Source organism: Hyla sarda, chromosome 3 (genome assembly GCF_029499605.1).
Source record: "Hyla sarda isolate aHylSar1 chromosome 3, aHylSar1.hap1, whole genome shotgun sequence".
Classification (NCBI taxonomy): Eukaryota; Metazoa; Chordata; class Amphibia; order Anura; family Hylidae; genus Hyla; species Hyla sarda.
The window spans coordinates 253,058,041-253,079,996 of NC_079191.1; positions in this window are offsets into that span (position 1 = coordinate 253,058,041).

Here is a 21,956-nt window from a genome sequence, read left to right on the forward strand (position 1 = left end):
AATTTTCAAACATTTCATGAAAATTGCAAAATCTGAAGGGACAGTTGTTACAGAACTACAACTCCCAGCATGTCTGGGCAGTCTAGGCATGCTGAGAGTTGTAGTTTGGCAATATCTGGAGGGCTACCGTTTGGGCACCACTGTTACAGTGGTCTCCAAACTGTGACCCTCCAGCTGTTGCAAAACTACAACTCCCAGCATGCCCAGACAGCCTTTGGGAGTTGCAGTTCTGCCTTCCTAGTGGTTGTCACAGTAAAGATGGCTTTACTTTCACTTTCATTTAGCCCCCCCCCACCACCACCGTCGTTTCCCTACCTGAGCCAGGATCTCTGCAGTCTCCTGTGACGACCTGCGGTCCCCAGGCATCTTTTCCTCCAGGTACCGGCCTCCATCTTCTCCACCAGTTCTGCCCGAAATCCAGGGGTGAGCAAAACGGGGGGTTGCCATGGCAACCCACTGTCCTGCTCTGCCATCGATCAGAATCAGTTCTGACCAATGGCAGGGTATAGGAGGAGATTGCAGCACTGCGACCTCGCTCCTATCCCTCAGGATGATCGGGGCTGTCACTGACCGCTCCGATCATCCATATTTTCTGGGTGATCGTGTCACCAGAGACCCTATTAGCCTGGAAAAGCAGAAAATCGCATGTCTGAATTGACATGCGATTTCCTGCGATCGCCGACATGGGGGGGTCTCAGGGCCCCCCTATCAGCGATGTGCCGGGATGCCTGCTGAATGATTTCAGCAGGCATCCCGGTCCGGTTCCCGCCGCTCACCGGAGCAGTCCTTAAGGATCAGGGATGCAGGGCGTATGCCAAGAGGTTAGAACTAAAAGCACAAGGCAGTGTTGATCCAGGGGAAAGAGAATAAAATCTACACAGTAGTATGCAAATTGTCTCAGATAAGATGGAAGAAAAAATGGCAGAAGAAATCCCTGAAGCATGAAGGCTCAGGTTTTCTTTTTGCCAGGTACGCTTTATTCTCTACATATACACCAAGAAAAAAAGAGCCAATTCTGCTATATATTGCACAGGAGGGGTGCATTGTTTATATAAAACTGTGACTCTATCATGTACACCACAATGGGTTTAAACACAAAGGTCCCACCACAGTCCCTTTATTCAACCTCCTCCATGGCCTATACTATACAAATTATTGCACAATTTCTATCTAAGTATACACTCACCCATAATTGTAATAAAGTACCAATACTGGACTCCCCAGATGCTTTACAATATTATTCATTGGGGTATTTGTATATTTCTGGTATATGGTGGTACTAATCTGGTTTGTATAGGTATGATCTTTGGTTAGTGATACATGGATTGTTTAACCTGTTAAGGACCCAGGGCGTACGGGTACGTCCTGACACCCTGGTACTTAAGGACCCAGGACGTACCTGTACGCCCGTGGGAATTTGGTCCCCGCCACACGCCGGGTGGGGACCGGACCGGGGTTACTGCTGATATCGATCAGCAGGCACACCGTGCAAATGCCCAGGGGGGTCATCAGACCCCCATGTCGGCAATCTCCGCAAATCGCCAGTGAATTCACACCGGCGATTTGCGGCTATTCCGGGTCATACGGGTCTATGGTGACCCGGAAAATAAGGGGGATCGGGGTTGTCCAAGACACCCACAATCCCCTGAAGGGATAGAAGTGAGGTGGCAGGGGTGCCACCCCTCCTGTCCCTGCTATTGGTCGTATAGAAGCGACGACCAATAGCAGATCGGGGGCAGGGGGGTTAACTTTCGGTTTCCCCATTCTGCCCACCAACAATAGGCGGGGCAGAATGGGGATACCGACAGGGACCGGCACCGAAGGTCCACTTACCCATCATCGGAGGCTGCAGGCGGCGATCGGCTGTGGTGATCGGCGGGCGGCGATGTCATGCGTCTGGCTCCCTGGATCCTACGGAAGTTGGTGAGTTGCCTAGCAACATCTGGAGGGCTACAGTTTGAGACCACTATAGAGTGGTCTCTAAACTGTAGCCCTCTAGATGTTGCAAAACTACAACTCCCAGCATGCCCAGACAGCTGTTTGGTCATGATAGGATTTGTAATTTTGCAACAGCTGGAGGGCTACAGTTTGGAGATCACTATGCAGTGGTCTCTAAACTGTAGCCCTCCAGAGGTTGCAAAACTGCTAATCTTAGCATGCCCAAACAGCAAACAGCTTTCTCAGCATGCTGGGAGTTGTAGTTGCGTACCTCCAGCTGTTGCATAACTACATCTCCCAGCATGCCCTTCAGCAATCAGTACATGCTGGGAGTTGTAGTTTTTCAACAGCTGGAGGCACACTGGTTGGAAAATACTGAGTTAGGTAACAGAACCTAACTGAAGGTTTTCCAACCAGTGTGCCTCCAGCTGTTGCAAAAGTACAACTCCCAGCATGCACGGTCTGTCAGTACATGCTGGGAGTTGTAGTTTTGAAACAGCTGGAGGTTTTTCCCCCTCCCCTTGTGAATGTACAGGGTACATTCCCAATGGCGAGTTTACAGTAAGTTTCCTGCTTGAAGTTTGAGCTACGGCAAATTTTTCGCCGCAGCGCAAACTCCTAGCGGGAATCTCACTGTTAACCTCCGCCAGTGCAAATGTACCCTAAAACACTACACTACCACAAAATAAAGGGTAAAACACTACATATACACCCCCTTACACCTGTCCCCCCAAATAAAAAATGAAAAACATATTTAATGGCAGTGCTTCCAAAACGGAGCCTCCAGCTATTGCAAAACAACACCTCCCGGCATTTCCAGACAGCTACTGACTGTCCAGGCATACTGGGAGTTTAGCAACAGCTGGAGGCACCCTGTTTGGGAATCACTGGCGTAGAATACCCCTATGTCCACCCCTGTGCAATCCCTAATTTAGTCCTCAAATGCGCATGGCGCTCTCTCATTTCGGAGCCCTGTCGTATTTCAAGGAAACAGTTTAGGGCGACATATGGGGCATTTCCGTACTCAGGAGAAATTGCACAAAAAATGTTGGCCTTTTTCTCCTTTAACCCCTTATGAAAAAGCAAAGTTGGGGGCTACACTAGCCTGTTAGTGTAAAAAAATTTAAATTTTTACACTAACATGCTTGTGTTGCCCCATACTTTTTCAGAAGCGTTAAAAGGAAAAAAAAGATCCCCAAAATTTGTTACGCAATTTCTCCTGAGTACAGAAATACCCCATATGTGGGTGTAAAATGCACTGCTGGCACACAACAAGGCTCAGGCGTGCGAGCGCACTATGTTCATTTGAGGCCTAAATTGATGATTTGCACAGGGGTGGCTGATTTTACAGCGGTTCTGACATAAATGCAAAAAATGAAATACCCACATGTGACCCCATTTTGGAAACTACACCCCTTGCGGAATGTAACAAGAGGTATAGTGAGCCTTAACACCCCACAGGTGTTTAATGAAAATTCTTCAAAGTTGGATGGGAAAAAAAAACATTTTCACTAAAATGCTGGTGTTAACCTAAATTTTTCATTTTCACAAGGGAAAATGGGAAAAAAGCCCCCCAAAATTTGTAACCCCATTTCTTCTGAGTAACAACATACCCCGTATGTGGATGTAAAGTGCTCTGCGGAAGAAGGAGCACCATTGGGATTTTAAAGAGAAGATTTGTCAGGAATTGAAGGCCACGTGTGTTTACAAAGCCCCCATAGTGCCAGAACAATGGACCCCCCACATGTGACCCCATTTTGGAATCTACACCCCTACATGTAATAAGGGGTACAGTGAGCATTTACGCCCCACAGGTGTCTGACAGATGTTTGGAACAGTGGTCTGTGAAAATGAAAAATGTAATTTTTCATTTGCACAGCCCACTGGTCCAAAGATCTGTCAAACGCCAGTGGGGTGTAAATACTCACTGCACCCCTTCTTAAATTCTGTGAGGGGTGTAGTTTCCAAAATGGGGTCACATGTGGGGGGTTCACTGTTCTGGCATCACGGGGGGGCTTTGTAAACACACATGGCCCCTGACTTTCATTCCAAACTAATATTCTTTCCAAAAGCTCAATGGCGCTCCTTCTCTTCTGAACATTGTAGTGCGCCAGCAGAGCACTTGACGTCCACACATGAGGTATTTAATCATATTGAGTTACAACTTTTGTGGTCATTTTCTCCTATTACCCCTTGTAAAAATGTAAAATTTGGGAAAAAAACTGCATTTTAGTGAAAAATGTTTTCTTTTTCATTCACACATCCAACTTTAACAAAAAGTCGTCAAACACCTGTACCCCTTTTAAGTTCCTTGAGGAGTGTAGTTTCCAAAATAGTATGCCATGTGTTTATTTTTTCTTTGCTGTTCTGGCAGCATAGGGGCTTCCTAAATTCAACATGCCCCCCAAAAACCTTTTCAGCAAAATTTGCTTTCCAAAAGCCAAATGTGACACCTTCTCTTCTGAGCATTGTAGTGCGCCAGCAGAGCACTTGACGTCCACACATGGGGTATTTCCATACTCAGAAGAGATCGGGTTACAAATTGTGGGGGGCATTTTCTCCTATTACCTCTTCTAAAAAATGTTAATTTGGGGGAAAACTTGCATTTTAGTGAAAAAAAAAATGTACACATCCAAATTTTACGAAAAGTTGTCAAACACCCTTGAGGGGTGTAGTTTCCAAAATAGTATGCCATGTGTTTTTTTTTTTGCTGTTCTAGCACCATAGGGGCTTCTTAAATGTGACATGCCCCCCAAAAAACCATTTCAGAAAAACTCACTCTCAAAAATTCTACTGTTGCTCCTTCCATTCTGAGCCCTCTAGTGCACCTGCCGAACACTTGACATACACATATGAGGTATTTCCTTTCTCAAGAGAAATTGGGTTACACGTCTTAGGAAGATTTCTCTCCTTTTACCCCTTGTAAAAATTCAATAATTGGGTCTACAAGAACATGCCTGTGTAAAAAATGAAGATTTAGAATTTTCTCCTTCAATTTGCTGCTATTCCTGTGAAAAACCTAAAGGGTTAACAAACCTTTTGAATGTCACTCTGAATACTTTGAGGGGTGCAGTTTTTATAATGGGGTCATTTATGGGATATTTCTAATATGAAGGGCCTTCAAATTCACTTAAAAACTGAACTGGTCCCTGAAAAATTTCGATTTTGAAATTTTTTTGAAAAATTGGAAAATTGCTGCTATACTTTGAAGCCCTCTGATGTCTTCCAAAAGTAAAAACATGCCAACTTTATAATGCAAACATAAAGTAGACATATTGTATATGTGAATCAATATATAATGTATTTGGAATATTCATTTTCCTTATAAGCAGAGAGCTTCAAAGTAAAAAAAAATTCAACATTTTAAATTTTTTCATCAAATTTTGGAATTTTTCACCAAGAAATTATGCAAGTGTTAACATTTTACCACTAACATAAAGTAGAATATGTCACGAAAAAACTATCTCGGAATCAGAATGAAAGGTAAAAGCATCCCAGAGTTATTAATGCTTAAAGTGATAGTGGTCAGATGTGCAAAAAATGGCCGGGTCCTACACTGAAAATTGGCGTGGTCCTTAAAGGGGTACTCCGGTGCTTAAACATCTTATCCCCTATCCAAAGGGGCAGCTGGGGACGCCCGTGATCATGCACGCGGCACCCCGTTTGTAATCAGCCCCCGGAGCGTGTTCGCTCCGGGTCTGATTACGGTCGACCGCAGGGTCGGCGGCATGTGACGTCACGCCCCCGCCCCACCCCTCAATGCAAGCCTACAGGAGGGGGCGTGATAACTACTCCGGAGACTGATTATAAACGGGCTGCCGCGTGCATGATCACGGGCGTCCCCATCTGCGGTACTCCTGCGATCAGGCATCTTATCCCCTATCCTTTGGATAGGGGATAAGGTGTGTAAGCACCGGAGAACCCCTTTAAGGGGTTAATAAAGAATTATGTTTTTATTATAATGGATATTATGGCTCTTTTTTCTTGGTGTATATATACCTGGAGCTTTTCCGATGATTTTATATAGAATTAGTCCTGATGATAGAGCCCAGCAATATGCGATTGTACCATAGAGGGTATAGATGGTTTGACCGTTTGAGACATTTGGTATTGATTTGTTTTCTGTGTGATAGACCCCTTTTTACATGAACATGACTAAATATGGATTCATTGTGACTTTTTATTTAATCCAGGTCAGGATAACTGGTCTTGTCTTTTCCAATAGAACATAAGCGCAAACTCTTCTGAATCTCTTCCATCACACACCATATGGTACAGCAATGATTATAGATAGGTGATGATGATTTCCTCATATGTTGTCATTGCTTATGCATTCAATATCATTAGACAATGAGGAATACAGCAGCTATTTTCCTCAGCTTCACTTGACTCCATGGTATTTGCTCTGCAGGCTTGTATACTAATGTGTTATTCCAGTGTCCACTTGATGGCACTGCGATTATCTGGGATTGCTCAGTGCTAGGATCCAGGCAGGGGAGGGGAATCTGTCGATTCAAGTCACATAATAAAGACAGTTGACTTGAAGTAAAGGTGTATGTGTGTTGGATTACTGGGAAGAACAACTCTGGCAGCGTTTCAGCGCAGGGCACTGTGTGTGGCTGCTGTCCTTACACACCATCTTAAGCAGTGCTGCTGTTTCTGCTGCTAACATGACCTCCACAGTTCTCTGCAGAGGTATGGATTATAAAGGCTGAGCAGCGTATTCTGAGTCTTTGTCAAGAGGGGCATTGACAGCCCGAGAGTGCTCATACTTATCATCTATCTAATTGGTGAGTGATTTTCAACGCTTAAAATGATACAATGGGTTACGAGGGTTGAAAGGGTTAAGCTAACACACAAACACATACACATACATACACATTAATCCAACATGAATAGCTCTTGTAGTCTGTGAAAGCATTTTATTCGTCCTTTATTTCATTGAACGTAGCCTTACAGTTCAGACTTATTTGACTTATATAGCGGAATTTGAGATGGGATATGACTGGGGGGGGGGGGGGGGGCATAGAGGAGAATTTTTGTCATTCAAATATTATTAAAGATGTATTGGCCTATAGAATTCTTCATCTTGCAATATAACCATATGCGGTGTCATTTATAGTGTCTGGTCTACAGTACGTTCTTATATAATGTGTCGTATCCACGGTTATTCAGTGAGCAGCTTTGATCACTATGTGCTTCTCTCTGTGATACTCCTGGTAACTGCTGCTACATTCTGTCTTACAACTGCATGCTCTGAGAGTAAGCGATTCTTGGTTTGGAATGAACCCGGTCTTTTCACTACAATATGCTGGAGTAAAGGAAATCCATCTGCATCAGTCTTGATGTCATGTGAAAAATCTATTATGCTTTATTAAAATAAATAAACTAGAATTTCATAACAAATAATAATAATAGTGTAAACTGCAATGTAAAATACTGTAAATTGTCATTCCGTTAACTGTAGGAATCCATTTTGTACAAATGAATCATAGGGTAAACATACAGATCTAAGGAGCCGAAATGGAATAATAGTTGTCTGGGGTCCAATTAGATTTAATTATCCGAATGTGTTACCTGGATACAGTGGTGGATCGACATACCTACTAAGCTGCTGTGTCTGGAAAAAAAGGTCTCTATAGAGATGTGTCCTTTTGTAGAACATGGATCATGCATGTTCTTCCTATTGGTTCATGTAGCTGTCCTAATCATATTCACATAGGTGCCATGACATCTTAGAACTGGTAATAAGGCATTTCTAAGCATGTCGTATTTTTTTATTTTTTTATTCACGCGTGCCCCAACTAAGAGACAAAACAAACAAAAAATGGTAAAATGTTCTATGGTTTATTAAACTTCCTCTACAGGTAGGACAATTGTTTGGAGATAAACTGATAGAAGGAAAATCAAAGAGCTCTTCAAGGTTCCTTATTTTTGGTGGTTCTATAGTTTGGAATATAGTGGGGCAAGGGTGTATCTGTCATGCAGTTGCTATTGGGCTTTGGCAGGGACATGCACAGACATTGAGGGGGTGGTGTACTTCTCATAGTTATGTATTTAAATGCCACACAATGATTCTAGACTGCCTAGTAGCCCCAATAAATGCCCACATAATGATTCTAGACTGCCTAGTAGCCCCAATAAATGCCCACATAATGATTCTAGACTGCCTAGTAGCCCCAATAAATGCCCACATAATGATTCTAGACTGCCTAGTAGCCCCAATAAATGCCCACATAATGATACTAGACTGCCTAGTAGCCCCAATAAATGCCCACATGATTCTAGACTGCCTAGTAGCCCCAATAAATGCCCACATAAGTATTCTAGACTGCCTAGTAGCCCCATTAAATGCCCACATAATGTTGCCATACTGCCCAGTAGCCCCCAGTATGTGAGTAGCAGTGTATGAATCGCTGCTCACCAGGGGCGCATGCTCGAATTTAGCATAGGACTACCTGAGTACCCGGCGTTGCCCGGTTTTTCCTTCCTAATCCTTGTTGGGGAGGAAAATAAACAAAGGAGGAAGCTTTTGACTTCATATTTACTCCTCATATATTGTTGTCATATCCCAACCCCATATCCCATCATCATATCCCAACCTCCTATCCTGACCTCCTATCCCGTCCTCCTATCTCGACCTCCTATCCCGACCTCCTGTCCCGTCCTCCTATACCGTCCTCCTATCCCAACCTTCTATCCCGACATCCTATCTCGACCCTCTATCTCGACCTCCTATCTTGACCTCCTATCCCAACCCCATATCCAGACCTCCTATCCCGACCTCCTAGCCCATCCTCCTATCTCGACCTCCTATCCCATCCTCCTATCCCGTCCTCCTATCCCGACCTCCTATCTCGACCTCCTATCCCGATCTCCTATCTCAACCTCCTTTCCCATCCTCATATCTTGACCTCCTATCTCAACCTCCTATCTCAACCTCCTATCCCGTCCTCCTATCCCGTCCTCCTTTCCATCCTCCTTTCCGGTCCTCATATCTCGACCTTCTATCTTGACCTCCTATGCCATACTCCTATCCCGACCTCCTTTCCCGTCCTCATATCTTGACCTCCTATTTCGACCTCCTATCCCGTCCTCCTATCACTTCCTCCTATCCTGTCCTCCTTTCCGTCCTCCTTTCCGGTCCTCATATCTCGACCTCCTATCCCATCCTCCTATCTCGACCTCCTATCCCGACCTCCTATCTCATCCTCCTATCCCGACCGCCTTTCCCGTCCTCATATCTCGGCCTCCGATCTTGACCTCCTATCCCGTCCTCATATATCGACCTCCTATCCCGTCCTCCTATCTCTTCCTCCTATCCCGACCTCTTATCCCGATCTCCTACCCGAACTCCTATCCCAACCTTATATCTCGTCATCATATCTCGTCCTCCTATCAGTCCTCCTATCCCGTCCTCCTATCCCGACCTCCTATCACGACCTCCAATCCCGTCCTCACATCCCGACCTGTAATATGTGTACCAGGTATTGAAATATCTCCAGCCGTACGGAAGTAATGTGGGAAAATACATTTCCCATTGATTTGCATGGGACTTCAAAGGACAATTGCAGCACAATATACACTTATCCCCTATCTACAAGATAGGGGATAAGTGTTTGATCGCGGGGGGTCCGACCGCTGGGACCCCCCTCGATCTCCCTAACGGGGCGCCGCCATTAGCGCTCATAGTGAGCGCTGAAGGCGCGTAGCGTCGACCTAGAGGTCGACGGTGACACCCCGTCTCCTCCTCGTCACAATACAGTTCTATGGGGGAGACGGGGAGGCAGGAACACTGCCTCCCCGCCTCTCCCATAGAGATGTATGGAGGAGGCGTATAGGGAATAAGTGTTAATTACGCTGCAGATGTCCTTTAAACAAAAACCCTGACCTTCACAAATGGGGGTAGTTAAGGGTTAAATTAACTATCCTATATATATAACATATAAGTAACATGTGACCAAGTATTATTTAAATATCTCCAGCCGTTTGGAAGTTATGCAGTAACATATATTTCCCATAGACTTGTATGGGACGTTAAACATAAACCCCGCCCCTGGCAAATGGGGGTGAGTAAGGGTTAAATCACCTATTCTATGTTTGTTGTTGACATATAAGTAACATGTATGCCAAGTTTCATGTTAATATCTTTAGCCGTTTGGACGTTTTTGTGGAACCTCTAGGTTTTTGTGGAACCTCTATGTTTTTGTGGAACTTGGTTCCAGGTTTTGCCTAGAATACTTCTTTAAGTGGGTATTCACATGTACAGTATCCTGCGCTTATTTGATGCACAGGTTTTGAAGCTGCAGATTTTATTCGGCAGATTTCAATGTAAACTAAAGGATTGAACACAGCTTCAAATCTGTAGCTTCAAATCCTGTGCATCAAATATGTGCAGGATACTGTACGTGTAAATACACCCTAACACATTGAAGACTACTGTCACTTCATTCTTCCAAATGCAATGTATAAAATTGGAGTGCTACTACTAAGACGTGGAGTCCCATAGTTCATAACTGGAAAAAGTATTTTTTACATTAAATGCAGTCCCAATAAAGAGTACCTGTCGCTTAAAAAATCTTTTGACATGTCCTAGACCTTGATCGGTCAGGTGTTCAGACCCTGACCAATTACTAGAATGAGCAGGGAGAGAAGTGGTGATGACTGAGACAATTCTATAGACTTATTTTATAATTTTGTTTTGCTTAGCTTGCTCTTCTCCTGGCTATTTCTAGCAATCAGCCAATGTTAGAACACTTAGACCCTGGCCAAAACTTTTGACATGTCTCTACAACATGTCAAAAGTTTTTTTAAAGTGACAGTGCCCCTTTAAAAATAACTTATTAATAGCCAGGAGACATTGTATGCTCAGTTGATGCCCTCCAATAAAACACATACAAAATTAAGGTATGTTCACATGGCAGATTTTCTGCGGAAACAGAAAATCTGCAGCAGACCCCATTCAACAGAGTCTTACTGTGTAAGGCTGGTGGTTCCTATGTCCCTGCACTCTCTCTGTACACCTCTTCCCCTCCTGAGCTGTGCAGATCACATACATGAACAGAAAGTACAAAGGGAGTCAGGAGCAGTTAACACATAACTTCCTGCAGACTTCTATGGGGCCATATAGTACAGGAGAGGACACTGCAGAAGGGATAGGAGCTTCAAAACTCATCTTGTTCTCCCTAATTCAGACAGGCGTCACAGCTCTGGGACCTACTGTATCAGTAAGCGCCTCCCCCTCATTCAAAGTGTTCTATGATTTTTTTAGTACCGACACCAGTCTGAGAAGGCAGGGGCTCACACCAGTCCAGATATCAGCCGCTATGTAAGTCAGGCAGGGGGAGAGACATTCAGTACTTACTCTTGCTCTCTGCTGACATTGTGTGGTGATGCGTACATAGCATGTATCACTACTTATTTTAATTCCTGCCAGGGAAAAAGGCATTTTTAGGAGAGTAAGGGCAGGGTCTTAGTCAGCCTGTGCCCCTTTCTAGTCAGCCTGTACATATCCATGGCCCTTGGTTGGTCCCATTTCTTTTTCTATTGGTAATAAACTTTGCAGAACTCCTCTCTCCAATAACCTGCATTGTCAGCAAATTAAGGGGGTAATTGACCAATGGCACATGAAAATTTTGGAAATAATCAGCAGACCTTTGTGTCCCTAAAAGTTGGACCCTCTGCAAGCAGACATTTATACCGTGTTTTTCCAAAAATAACACCGGGTCTTATATTCATTTTAGTCCCAAAAAACACACAAGGCTTATTTTCAGGGTAGGGCTTATTTATTTATGGGGGGCTGCAGGAGTGTGGAGGATGGGGGGATGCCGCACCCCACCATCTTTCACACTCCTGCAGCCCCCCCATCCTCCCCTTCCCCCGTCGTCCACCACACTCCTACAGTGCCCCCCACCCCTCTGCCATAATAAACTACGGTACCTTACACATTTTATCCCCAGCGGAAACCAGCACTTCGGAGACCCATCTTCGTCCGTACCGTAGCGTCCGCAACTTGTACTGTACTTGTACTGTACGGGATCTCCTTCAGTTGCCTGTTGCTTAGCAACCGGAGGCAGAGACACATCCGTGACGTCAGCCGTGCATATGCGCGGACGTTTTCAAGCGACAGAGTCCCTACCCCAGCTCAATTATGGTAATTTGCCGCGACCAGCTAAAGGAGGTGAGGGGAGGTGAGGGGGGGTCTGGTCTGTGGGCATTACTGGCGGCTGCGGTCCGGATCTGGACCGCGGTCCGCCAGTTGATTACCCCTGGCATAGGTCTTATTTTCGGGGCAGGGCTTATATTGCAGCCCACCCTCATAAACCTGCTAGGGCTTACTTTCGGGGTAGGGTTTTCGGGGAAATGTCCTTTGGATAGGGGATAAAATCTGTTTGCCCGGAATACCCCTTTAACAGGAACTCTACTTTTAATTATAGTCTTATACTGTAGGATGTTATGAAGAGTTTTTGCTTGTTGGGTATCCTAACATCTAGGAGGTGTTGAGGTGTCTGCTACGGCACAAAATCCTCTTGAATTCAGCAGCTCATACAATGAAGCACAGCTGGCAATTCCTAACTGTGAAGAAATGTCCTGTCAACATTAAAGTCAGGAGCGCTACATTCATTGTAAGAAGCAGGAGGCATCCCAGCTCTCTAACGCCAGCCTTTATTATGCTTTCACTTGTCATTGTGGTAATTAAAGTGGTGCATATGTGCAGTGGAACTGAGGGTGTCACAATGATGTCCCCAGAGAGGAAAACTAAGGTCGTTCTGATTAGAAGACGCTACTAACAGGCAAACCTCTTGTAATTATGACTGAAAAGGTTGTTATGGATGAAAAACAATTGAAATTGCTTCTTAAAAGGAGTCTGTCGGCTTTCCTGATAAATCTGTTTTAGTAAAAACTTTCATTACTCATACAAATATGGAACTCCTTTTCTGAGGACTGTATTCTTTCTCATTCCAGTGCTATTCCTACTGGAAATGCACAAATAAATACATAGCTTGCTCTGCCATTTACCTGTCAGTATGGACAAAGTAAAGTCACTCCTCCTAGTTGTTAAAGCTGTATTTTGGTTTCAGAAAATTGTATTTAAATGAGAAAAAATAAGACTATTACCCCATATTTAAGACTTAGATGACACTAATATAGTGTTATTACATATTGTACTGGCTTCAGGATGCTTTTGCACGATTAACCCCTGGCAGGAAGTTGTTTAGTCCTTTTATTTTCAATATGGTGTTGTCTCCAGCTCCCTGGCCTCTCCCTCTCTCCCAATGCAACTCATCCTTGTCTGCTGTCTCAGGAGGCTTGGTTGGATCTTGTTGATCTCATCTACAGTGCCGCTCTGACCAGCCCTTATAATCTACATCAACATCTCCCTGTCATCCCTTATGCTGTACATTGGGCAGAGGATCAGACAGGGAATAAATGCAGCAGATACATAATTGTCTGCCTTAAAATGAGATGTTCTGCAACAGCTCTGGGTAAAAAATTGGTAAAAGTGCTGTAGGGGAGGGGGGGGTGAATGTTGGTGAAGGAGGCAAGGTCGGAGAACTGTAATGAAGCAATGCATTCTGGGATTTGTAGTACCAAGCAACTACTCAACAGGGGAGTACAACTAGGAAGTACAGGACTAAAACCCCCAAAAGAAAAAGTTTTTTGGTGGTTTCAGAACTGCGGCAGACAGACTAGCTGTTACGCCAAGCGCTCCGGGTCCCCGCTCCTCCCCGGAGCGCTCGCTACACTCTCCTCACTGCAGCGCTCCGGTCAGATCCACTGACCCGGGGCGCTGCGATACCGCCTCCAGCCGGGATGCGATTCGCGATGCGGGTAGCGCCCGCTCGCGATGCGCACCCCGGCTCCCGTACCTGACTCGCTCTCCGTCAGTCCTGTCCCGGCACGCGCGGCCCCGCTCCCTAGGGCGCGCGCGCGCCGGGTCTTTGCGATTTAAAGGGCCACTGCGCCGCTGATTGGCGCAGTGGTTCCAATTAGTGTTATCACCTGTGCACTTCCCTATATCACCTCACTTCCCCTGCACTTCCTTGCCGGATCTTGTTGCCATCGTGCCAGTGAAAGCGTTTCCTTGTATGTTCCTAGCCTGTGTTCCAGACCTCCTGCCGTTGCCCCTGACTACGATCCTTGCTGCCTGCCCCGACCTTCTGCTACGTCCGACCTTGCTTCTGTCTACTCCCTTGTACCGCGCCTATCTTCAGCAGCCAGAGAGGTTGAGCCGTTGCTAGTGGATACGACCTGGTCACTACCGCCGCAGCAAGACCATCCCGCTTTGCGGCGGGCTCTGGTGAAAACCAGTAGTGACTTAGAACCGATCCACTAGCACGGTCCACGCCAATCCCTCTCTGGCACAGAGGATCCACTACCTGCCAGCCGGCATCGTGACACTAGCAATGCAACATGTTTCTGTAGCATTTTTATTTCTTTTACCCAATGCCGGAGTACCTCTTTTAATTATTCAGAAATTTTCAAGAGGAATAACAGAGAAACAAAGTAAAAAGGATACTCGATTATTGGTATTTACAGCATTCTATTCAAGCGGTGGATGAAGCTATTTAATGATACTCTTAAATAAAGTACCGTATTTATCGGGGTATACCACGCACCGGCCTATAACACGCACCCTCATTTTTCCAAGGAAATTTGGGTCAAAAAGTTTTTTTTTACTCAAATATCCTTGTTAAAATGAGAGTGCGTGTGTGAGTGGGTATACCTCAATAAAACAGTTTCTTGCCCCGCAGAAGCCACTTTAGTTCAATGATTTAAAGCGGGCACTTTAAATCATTGAACTGAGGCGGCTTCTGCGGGGCCATAGTCCTGCCGCCGCCGCCTGATTCCATCCCCTATCTCGCCGTTTTATAGTTACATGTCACTGTCACTGTCCCGCCGCTGCCCAATTCCGTCACCGTCCTCTGGTTGCATGTCCCGCCGATGCCCGATTCCCTCACCATCCTCTGGTTGCATGTCCCGCCGATGCCTGATTCCCTCACCGTCCTTGGGTTGCATGTCCCGCCGATGCCCGATTCCATCCTGGTGACCGCGCTCTTTATGGTCCTGCAGCGTCCTTATCTGTTACTGTTCGGCACCAGCATGGAATCGGGCCGATAAATACGGGTAATTTTTATTGTAGAGAAAATGATTGAAGTCTAATTTGCTGCCTGTACCCTATTGCGTATTTGCCTATATGTGCTACATATGTTTGACCATATAGTTATTGTATATGTGTGTGTGATCACAATGGAGTGAGACAAATGTGTACTGTATATGGAGGTTATTATTTCAAAGAAAATATTTGGCAAGGATAGACAACGATAGCACACTCATTGTAAATATAAAGAATCCAACTTTTTGCCATATTTTTTGCCATACTCGAAAGGATATTTATTGAATTCTATCCATTCCACGAGAAGAAGTTTAGTATCATTCATCTTATATAATCTGCATGGTTCCTAGTTACAGAAAATTTACCAAGTTGCTATGACCTATTTCAATTCAATGTTGCCTAAATGTAGAAAACACCAACAATATTTTGTATTCCAAAAATCAGTTACCCAAGGTCTTGCTGGGAATACACTACAGATACAGTTTATTAAGTTTACAATATTTGAGAGGTATATGTGTCAGGCTTTAGGGGGCATTCCAGTACATTATAGAAGATGCATTCTGTCGATCTTATGTATTCGGCTAATGGACTCATTTTATAAATGTGGCCCATTGTTTCTTTTTCTAGTCTTCACTTTCCAGTTCTAAATAATATGTGTAAAAAAAATGAAAAAATTCATTAACCGATTTTCAACTCTAGTTAGCATTGTTAGGATATGTTCACATGTCCGAATTTCCGTGCGGAATTCTGTATTGGGATTTCGCAGCAGCAGAGTCCTATTGATTTCAACAGGATTCTGTTGCGCTAAATTCAAATTCCGGTGTCCACAGAAAGAATTGACATGTCCATTCATTCTGTGGACTCCACAAGGAATGCCATTGCCCTCTATGAGATGGTGTATTCCAAAGCGATCCTAGCGTTTCATGCCGGCGCCCGCAGTCTGCAGAATGCCTGCACTGAGATTTTCCGTGCGGACATTCAGACATGTGAACATAGCCTTAGCCAGAACAGTGCTTGCAAAGCTAAGTCATTGAAAGGAATGGTAAACTCCATCTGGACTGAGTATGGACTGATAATAAGCTAACCATACTGATCACAAGCTTTAGTTTAAAAGCCTTAAAAGAGACATTACATTTTACCAGTAGAGCTTAAAAGATGTAAGAACATTGTTCAAATGGGATTTTCATTTAAAAACAATGTGCATGTAGCATAAGAATTGCAATGTTTCCTGTCTGGAGACCGATCACTTGTAATAATGCCGCTTTGAGAGTAGCATTGCCTACTGCCCACGGCACTACATGCTCTGTAAAAGCTACTATGTTATTAAATGAACATGACAGCAGAAGTATTAGTCAGATACAGTCACACTCTCAGTCTTGGCCTTTAAATGGCACAGTAAAAGAAATGATTTATTTAAAGGCATACAATAAAAATGTGTCTCTGGTATGTAGAGCATTTACTTGAGGGCAAAATGGTCAAAATATAACTAAAACAGATTTGTTGTCCAACTCTTTGTCCTTGTCTCTGAATGCACCTTTCAGCAGTTTTGGGCTATCTAAACTGCTGACAATCCTATACAGAGGACATAGAGTCCATACATACTTAAAGGGGTACTTTGTTCCAAGACATCTTATCGCCTATCCACAGGATAGGGGATAAGTGTCTGATCTCAGCTGACGAACCTCCCACAATCTCCGTACAATGTGAGAACTCACTGTAGAGCCTTCTGTCATTTGAAGAGTGTAGTGACTGTTACATAGAGCAGGGCTAGCTATGGAAAGATCACCTTTCACCTTTGCCTAATGAGATGCATTAAAAACATATATAGATATTTTACATACATTTTGTAACGTTTCATCCTGCTCACCATAAGAATTTGTAGTAAATAAGATCTAAAAATACGACTTCTGCTATATGCTAATCCTTATTAAACCGCCGGACATAAGAAGCTCAAAACCAACTTACATAATACAGTTTCAGTGACAAATCCTTATTAACCATTTGCCTGCCAAAAGATGGCTATTCCATTTATTAACTTATTATGTAGATAAGTTCACATTGTAGCTTAGAAAAAGCCTTTAATGAAAGCTTTTTTTTTTTTTTTTAAGTCTTCCAAAAATTAGGTCATAAATTTTGATTTTAGAGGCACTGTGCATTGCGTTTTATGCATGTTTCACTAACTTCATTTGTAGATATTATCATTTTTTAAATTTTCAACAAATTTTTTGGGGTGTTTATTTTTCCTGCATAGTTGGTGAAAAAGGCCTTTACCCAAGACTGGCTGTAGAGGTCTGAAATCTGTGTGGAAGGGGATACCTGTGATTACTCGGCAATTGTCCTTTGTACTTGTAGCTGTCTTTCCAGGTTTAAGCCTCGTTCAGATTGCTGTTGGACTCCGCTAAACTACCGAGTCCCCGACGGACCCTATTCAAGTGAATGGGGTCTGTCAGGACCCAGCAATGTTTGATGTGTTCTAACCCATTTCAGAGTCCATTCTGCTCAAGAAAAAAAAAAAGAGCTGAACAGACCCTGAACAGAAATTAACGTCAATGTGAACATAGCCTTAGCTGTAAAGGCACAGTTCTTTTTATCTTCATACAAACAGAAGTCTCAGGACAGTGCTGGTGCCTGAAGAGCAGAATCCACCACCAGATACCGGTGACGTATCCTTTTCACTAGACTATTAGGCAAATTAATCCCTAAAACACCTCAGACCAGTTCTACTAAATATTTTTATACTTTTGACCTGAATTTGTTGTAGCCCAAACTATATATATATATATATATATATATATATATATATATATATTTTTTTTTTTTATTACTATAATTTAAATGTGTCTTTTGAATCCTAAAGAACATTAAAATAAGTTGTCTTACTAAAACAGGCACTGGTACAACCATAAAAAAACGGGTCCAGGCTATTTTGGATGTGACCCTTTTTTTTTGTAAACAGCTGTAAAATGAAAGAAGCTACTGAACACTCCTTGCCCATCCTGATCTCCAAGAACTCAGATAACATGTTGCTGCTCCCTATCATGTTGATACCCAATAGAAGTGCTGCAGAAATCATTAAGTTCAGAGGTCTCCAACCGAATCCTCAAGGCCCACCAACAGTCCAGGTTTTGAATTTTTCCGTTTTATTCCAATAGAGTAACTGAAAAAAAAAAGGAATGTTGGTGGGCCTTGAGGACTGGGTTGGGGACCACTGATTTAGATGACCAGTGGCTGCACAGGTCAGGGAGCCCAGCCATGCACAGCAATATGTTTAGCTCCATGGCATTGTAGAACAGTATTATTTGGGCATTATAAGATACACATATGAGGGAGGCAGAATGTACTAAGCAGGTCACCATTCAGCTGACAATACTGTATTAAAGAGTTATTATTAAAGAAAACATTGAAGCAAAAGTAAAAATATAGGATTGTCTGAAAGAGCAAATGCATGACAAAAAAACCATTACCTTCCAAATGTATTCTCCTATTCCATTAAAACACTAAAATTCTAAAGTGGTGGAAGGAAAAAGATGTTGAATTTATTATCAAAACATCAATAAAATTATACATCAATTACCGTATTTATCGGCGTATAACACGCACTTTTTAGGCAAAAATTTTTAGCCTAAAGTCTACCTGCGTGTTATACGCCGATAAGCCGCTGCAGTTCAATGATTTAAAGCGGGCGCTTTAAATCAATAAACTGCAGCGGCTTTGCAGGTGCAGAGACTGCCAGCGCTGCCGGCTTCTCTGCCCCTGCCTGTCCTGGGGTCTAGAGCCCTGAGGCCGGCCCTTCTCCCCCTGGCTATCGGCGCCGCTGCCCGTTCTCTCCCCCTGACTATCGGTGCCGGCGCCCCATTGCCGGTGCCGATAGCCAGGGGGAGAGAAGCGGCGCCGACAGACAGGGGGAGAGAAGGGGCAGCGGCACCCATTGCCGGCGCCGCTGCCCCGTTGCCTCCCCCATCCCGGTTGCATAATTACCTGTTGCTGGGGTCGGGTCCTCGCTGTTTCAGGCCTCCGGTGTGTGTCCCCTGCGTCGTTGCTATGCGCTGCACGGCGCGGCGCAATGACATCACTCGTCATTGCGCCGTGCAGTGCATAGCAACGATGCATGGGACGCACACCGGAGGCCTGAAGCAGCGCGGACCCGGCCACACACGCACCCTCATTTTACCAAGAATATTTGGGTAAAAAACTTTTTTTACCCAAATATCCTTGGTAAAATGAGGGTGCGTGTTATAGGCCGGTGCGTGGTATACCACGATAAATACGGTACATTATAAAATAAATAATCCTAAGCAACTCAAACATATATTAGCACTAAAGGACATTATATGGGAAGGGAAAGTCCCTGTAAGCAGTAGTGTTGAGCGCAAATATAGCGCTATATATTCGTAATAACGAATATTCGTTTTTTTTCCTTCACAACAATGTTGTGTACTGTGTAAAAAAAAAAAAAAGCGATCATCCCTCCCTGCTTCCAGCTTGTGCTCTAAAGAAGGCTCCAATATTATTTACTGTGTGAGTTGGTGTGGAGCGTGAAAGAGAGAAATACGCAATAGGGTACAGGCAGCAAATTAGACTTCAATCATTTTCTCTACAATAAAAATTACCCGTATTTATCGGCCCGATTCCATGCTGGTGCCGAACAGTAACAGATAAGGACGCTGCAGGACCATAAAGAGCATGGTCACCAGGATGGAATCGGGCATCGGCGGGACATGCAACCCAAGGACGGTGAGGGAATCGGGCATCGGCGGGACATGCAACCAGAGGATGGTGAGGGAATCGGGCATCGGCGGAACATGCAACCAGAGGACGGTGACGGAATTGGGCAGCAGCGGGACAGTGACAGTGACATGTAACTATAAAACGGGGAGATAGGGGATGGAATCAGGCGGCGGCAGGACTATGGCCCCGCAGAAGCCGCCTCAGTTCAATGATTTAAAGTGCCCGCTTTAAATCATTGAACTAAAGTGGCTTCTGTGGGGCAAGAAACTGTTTTATTGAGGTATACCTACTCACACACGCACTCTCATTTTAACAAGGATATTTGAGTAAAAAAAAACTTTTTGACCCAAATTTCCTTGGAAAAATGAGGGTGCGTGTTATAGGCCGGTGCGTGGTATACCCCGATAAATACGGTACATTATAAAATAAATAATCCTAAGCAACTCAAACATATATTAGCACTAAAGGACATTATATGGGAAGGGAAAGTCCCTGTAAGCAGTAGTGTTGAGCGCAAATATAGCGCTATATATTCGTAATGACGAATATTAGTTTTTTTTCCTTCACAACAATGTTGTGTACTGTGTAAAAAAAAAAAAAGCGATCATCCCTCCCTGCTTCCAGCTTGTGCTCTAAAGAAGGCTCCAATATTATTTACTGTGTGAGTTGGTGTGGAGCGTGAATATTTTGTATATGCAAATATGCAAATATTAGCAAATATCGGCACTTCGGCTGGAATTCCAATGAGGATTTTTTTGAAAAAACGCTGTCAAAAACGCCAATTTTCCCGCACAGCGTTTTTTCAGCAAATAAACGCAGCGTCCAGATGTTAGCTGCAAGTCAATAGTAAACTGAAAAATGACAGATCCACCTGGCGTTTTTCAGTTTGGCATTTTTTTAAATCCTTTTGGCATTTTTAAGCAATTTTTGGGCTCAGAGGCTGGTTTTCCAAAGCACCCGACAAAACCTAGTTTGGCGTTTTTTTTGCATAGAAATCGTGGCATTTTCCTCCCATAGAAGTCTGTGGGAGAGCAAAAACGCAGAGAAAAATGCCATGTTGGTTTTAACTTTGGCGTTTTTGCCGGCGGTTTTTATTCTTTTTTGGACGGAACAAAAAGGGACGGAGATATCTTTTTTTAATAAAACTTCGTAGCATATCATTAAAAAAAAAGTATTAAAAAGATACAGTAGTGATGGAAAAAATTGTATTTAATGAAATGTATCTTTTTTTAGAACATTTTTATTAATTTTTAAACAGGGATTAATTTATGTGGGCGGGCAGGGACCTAAAAATTTAACCGACAATAATAAAAATGTAGTGAGTGTGTGTGTTTTTAACTATTTTTTTTTACATTTTTTAAGGTAGTACTACTACTCACAGCATGGAAAACACTATTCCATGATGGGAGTAGTAGTACCTGTATTAATTGACAGATCGCCCTTTGCCATCCTCCTGTATAATGTATAGATGTGGCCGGCCGCTCTTCTATGGTCCCCGGCACTGCCTTAAATATACAACTATTCATATTTCCCCCATAGAGCTGTGATTGGTCAGATGGTTCCAGCCAATCGCAACTCTGTGGGAAATATGAATAGGTGTATATATACGTCAGTGCAGTGCATAGAAGAGCGGACGATCGCATTGGGTGTCAGAAGTTACACTCGCTGCGATCTGTCTATTAATGCAGGTACTACAGCTTCCAGCATGGAGAAGAGTGTGCTGCATGTTGGGAGTAGTAGTACCTGCAGTAAGGTACAGATCACAACAGATGTCACTTCTCCTGACACCCGCTACCATCCTCCTGAAGTGAATGTCGGATCAGCTGTTCTCAAGGCTACAGAGTCGGGAGAACAGCTGATGCTGAGCAGTAGATATACATCATATATCTACTGCCCAGCAAGAACTTACAGTGAGCCTGCAGTGTGTATACAGTAACCCCTTGCTGAGCTGTGCGCTAAGCCAGCCCAGCAAGGAAAGAGTTAACTTACACTGCTGGGCAGTGTAGGTTAACCCTTTGGGCAGTATACAATATATATACCTATATCTATAGATAGCTGTATCTAGTGTATACAGAAGATGAAGAAGTCCCCTTACCTCCCTCCAGTCCCCGTCAGGTCAGTGTAGCTCCGCCTCTAGAGATGACATCATCAGGGGGCAGAGCTACAGATGGGA